Raw genomic sequence first — 5,338 nt, forward strand, 5'->3', positions numbered from 1 at the left:
TATAAAATAGTCATAGAGAGCAGGTGTTACACCCAGTCACTACTATATCATCAACATAAATAAGCACAACCACCATCTGTGATCCATCCCTCTTAATGAACAATGGGTTGTTAGATTTAGATTGCAAGAAACCACCTGAGAGTAGGGCTTAAGTAAGCTTGAAATTCCAGGCTTTGAGGCCTGTTTCAAACCATATAAAGACTTGTTAAGCTTGCATACTACATTTTGTCTAGTAGGCTTGTTAAAGCCTTGAGGTAAAGTCATATAAATATTTTCAGTTAGGTCACCTTGCAAGAATGCATTGTCGACATCAAGATCACATAGAGGCTAGTCATGCATTGATGCCAAAGTCAGAATAGCTCTCACTATCACCATCTTAACAACAAGGGAAAGGTCTCTTCATGATCAATCCTTGCTTGTTGTGTATATCCTTTGGCTACTAATCTAGCTTTATACCTCTCCAAGGAGCTATCAACATTATATTTTAGCTTATACACCCATTTACAACCTATGGGATGGTTACTAGGAGGCAAAGATACTAAGGACCAAGTCTGATTATCCTCTAAAGCTTTAATCTCTTTTGACATGGCCTCAACCCAATGAGGATCTTTAGAAGCTTCATATAAGCTGATAGGTTCAGTCAAGGAGGAAATTTTGCTAAGACAGACTTGGTATTTAAGAGAAAGATGTGTGTAAGAAAGACAATTAGAAATTGGATATTGTACATGATTCGTTTGTGGTGTAGAGGCAATGGTAGGACAATGAAAATCAATAGTCCAAATGGGAGGTTAAAAAATTCTAGTGGATTTTCTTATAGGTTAAGTAGGTGGTTTTATTGTGGATGAAGAAGTGTAGGTCATAACTAGTTTTGTATTAGGTACAAAAACTGTATCATTATGCAAAGTGGATTGTTTGGGATGAGGTGTTATCGTAGTTAGAGATTCTATATCTAAAAATGAATTTGATGGAAAAACATGTGTAATAGATGAACTCCATTTAAAGGGAAAAATATGCTCATGAAACACCTCTCTAGTAACATGAACAGTGTGTAATTTCAAATCATACAGCAAGTATCCTGTCTTTTCTAAAGAATACCCTACAAAAACACATGGTGTAGAACGTGGTGAAAATTTATCTTTAGAAGTAAGTATAGTAGAATAAGCCAAGCATCCAAAAACCCTTAGGTGTGCTAGTGAAGGAGATTTGCCAAAGAACTTCTCAAATGGTTAAATACCTTTTAACACAGCAGTGGGAAATCTATTGATTAGATACACTACTGTTTGAACACAATGACCCCATAAATGATGTGGAAGTTTTTATTAGAATTTTAAAGCTTTGGCCACTTGTAAAATATGTCTATGTTTTCTTTCCACAACACTATTTTGTTGTGAAGAGTATGCACATGAACTTTGATGCTAAATGTTATGTTCTTGTAACAATTCTTGACAATTTTTACTGAAAAACTCCAAACCATTATCTAATCAAATATATTTAGGAGTGACATGATATTGGTTACAAACCATTTTCAAGAATTGTTTAAATACTTGAAAAACATCTGATCTGAATTGCATAAAAAACAACCAAGTGATCCTAATACAGTCATCCATAATTGTAAGAAAAATCCTTGCATTTCCATAAGTTGGTACCTTATAAGGCCCCCAAACATCTAAATGTAAAAGATCAAAAGCATGACAAGAAATATTTTTACTTAATGGAAAAGGAACTCTTGTTTGTTTTGCTAATGGATAGATTGTGCAATGAAAAGAACTATCATTAGGCAATGTTTTAACCATCTGTTTCAAAACAAGATTTAGCACATGACCTAAGCATTGATGCCAAACATGAAATTTAGTACACGAAATAGGAGAAACAAGTTCTTGACTAAATCTAGAAACCTTATTCACTACTTTATTACATTCATCATTTGTGCAAACTAGTGTGTGAAGATCAAAATCATGTGATCTTGACTATGTAAAAGACATATAGTAGTAAAGTCAATGGCACTTTTTACCAATCCCCTTCAACTTGCCACACCAAAGGTCTTCGATTAAGCAAAAATTAGGATACAATGAAATAGAACAATTATTAGATGAAGTGAATTTGGAGACTGAAAATAAGTTGTATTTAAAATCAGGCAAATGTAACAAGTATCAAGACTAATTTTCTCATCCAAATTAACAGAACCAGTATGCCTATTTCTAGTTTTTGTATCATTGGGAAGACCTATGAGTGTATAGGGCAAGAATCCAAGTCAATGGGACAATTAAGTTACAGAGTTTACTGGTCATGTGATCTATTGCCTCTAAGTCTATGATCCAACTTTCAACTTCATCATGACAAGAAAAGAGTGAAGTAACAGTACCTACTGGATTGGCCCAAGCTGACAAATTTTCTTTGCCAAGTAGTTGAAGAAGTTGTACTGCTTAGTAGACAACATTGTTCCAAGTGAAGCTTTTGTAGAATCTGTAGTAGTATTAGTTGGTTGAGTAGCAGATTGTGACTGCACTTGATTAGTTGATGACTTATTTTTTATTGCATTTGTTTTTCCCTTGTAATCTGTAGGATACTTATGACTCTTGTAACAAGTGTCCCGTTTATGGCTTGGTAAACGGCAAAACTCACACTCTATATATGGTTTTTTGTCTTTGTAATTTGAATTTTGATTTTGACCCTTTTGTGTATTTTGTGCATAGAGTGTAGTAGTCACTTATGTACTAACATTAGCCCCTAATAAAATTCTCTGACTTTCATCTTGATTGACTATAGAGTAGGCTTGTTTCACGAATGGAAGAGTTGACATCAAAAGTATTTGGCTTCACACCGTGGAGTAAGAGTCATTCAATCCCATTAAAAATTGTAACAATTTCTATTGGTTAAAGTGATCAATGTATGCCCTAGCTGATGCACTGTCAGCTGGTGGTAAAATAATCATCAAATTCAATTCATCCCATAATGCTTTCAACTTATTATAATAGATTGCTACATACATTGTACCTTGAGTAAGATTGACTATTTCTCGATGTATTCCGTAAACCCTTGTTCCATTCACTTTATGATATTGCTCCTGTAGATCTTGCCATACTTGATGTGCATTAGTGGAATAAACAATCCCATTAAAAATTTCTTTTGACACTGTATTGAAGATCTAGGCCAGAAATAATGAATTACATCTCTCCTATTGAGCACTCAGAACCAAATCAAACGACTTCTTACATGTTCCATCTACAAAGACCAATTTGTTCTTAGCTCGAAGTGAAATTGTCATAGCTTTATTCCAGATGCTATAATTCTCTGTTCCAGTAAGTTGTTTCGTTACCAGCACTGATCTAGGTGTATTATATAGAGAGGTGAATTAGAATATGTAAGACTCATCATTGATTCTCCGCTTGTATTCACCATTTTGTAGAATTGCTCTGTAACTCGTAAAATTCAAGCTAAAGAAAGAATGAAATGTTGCGAATTGAGTTTTACGAATCAAGCTTCTTCCTTCTACTAATTTTGAGAGTGAAAACCTAGTGCTCTAATATCATGATAGATTTTATGTAGAACAAATTGAAAGAGAAACTCATTTTCATTATAGTGAATGTAGTTACAGATCTAGAGTTCTACTTTTCCTTTTATCTAAGTACGAAGAATATTAACTCACTCACTAACTGTAGTAAGAAGCTAACTAGCTACAATTAACATAACTAATACTTACGGTTGTTACAACTGAATTGACAGCTGGAGAGTAGTCATATCTTCAATACATTTAATAATCACAAAGCAATGTGCAAAACGATTGCGAGGAAATTCCATGATACCTTCAAAAGGTTACGAGGTTCAACAAAGGATTTGCAATTGCTATGGAAACAGACACGCTAGGTTAAACTGTAGGAGTCCAATGTCAATACAAGTACATCAAGTTCATGTGACTTAAAAGGACCACAAGTTGGTCATAGTGGTCGTTCGTCTAGTTCGACTACTTTACAGTGACGTTGGTTGTTTAGATTTAATTATAGGTTGTACTATCAGTTTTTTTTACCTCCTATAAATGTTGAACAATGGACTCCTTTTGTTTTTAGTTTACGGCTTGTATGAACGTTTTATTCTGTTAATTTGTAGTGTACTGTTGGTTTTAATCTGTATCATTTTGTTATATTTTGAACATATGTTATATGAATTTTTATATAATGGCATGATATAAAACGTCCATCTTACCAATTTTATGAATGTAATAATGAATACATAATAACTATAATAACTCTCTTGAATAGAACTCAATTGCCATCTTGATGCTAAAGTGACTACTATGATCTCTGGTGAAATTAATAGGATCGTCTGAAACCTAGGTAACCAATAAACCAACATGTGAGCACCCTACAATAGCTAGAACCCAACAGTTGCTTTAGGGCCTCACTAGCGGACTATCAAGTCCCTTCGGGCATATCAAACTCAGGATCCCATGTTGTCTCAACCCAATTTTGTGTAAAATGTAACATATCACTGAGATGAGTGAGTAAAGGGCTAATCGCCTCTCACATAACCGTATCATTCTAATATGTAGTCAATGAGTCGTACACAGTCAAATGCCATATCCTCAAATCGAATTTACCACAAATCTAATGCTCATTGTGGTGATTAATAGATATATGTATAACCTGTAACAAATTACCCTCACATTGTTAAGAGTGGTAATTGTTGAAAATTTACTTAAAACATAATTTTTAACTTAATAAAATGAATGCCACTCTTGCCTTGTCCATCACAAAAATTAGTCTCTTGAGTCTTGACGTCCTAGAAATGAAGTTAACGTAAATTGGAGGCCATTCAAAATTATCACACACTCTTGCCTTGTCCAGCCGTACATTTTCCAGCCATGTGACAAAAGTGGTTTCAATGATCATACAGTTCTGTGGCAACATGCTCTTGTAAATGTATTGACGCCGCCGGAGCAAAGCAAGGTATCAATCTATACATGTGCATGTTGTCAAAATTAGTTGAATTCATTAATGGCATACATACTAATAAGACATCAATGTTAATATCAAACAAAAACACTCACATGTGACTCCAATATCTTCTCGAAGAAGGAAGAACTCTTTATTCACCATGCCAATACAGTAACCAAAATATTTATAAAGTTAGTTTCTTTTATAATGAACCAACTGAATAACTTTTCATTAACTTTAGGAGCTAAAGGTCATGTCGCCTCCATGTCGGCAGCTTGAAGTGTTTTCTTGTTGGTTATATATGTATCATAGCATTCACCTGATTGCCAGCGGCCACTTCTTGCACGAAATGATCTCTAGCGTCTACAATAGCATTTTCATGCTTAATCTTTCAAACGCTCAGCTTC

The sequence above is a fragment of the Pistacia vera genome, unplaced genomic scaffold, assembly GCF_008641045.1.
Source record: "Pistacia vera cultivar Batoury unplaced genomic scaffold, PisVer_v2 Contig93, whole genome shotgun sequence".
Classification (NCBI taxonomy): Eukaryota; Viridiplantae; Streptophyta; class Magnoliopsida; order Sapindales; family Anacardiaceae; genus Pistacia; species Pistacia vera.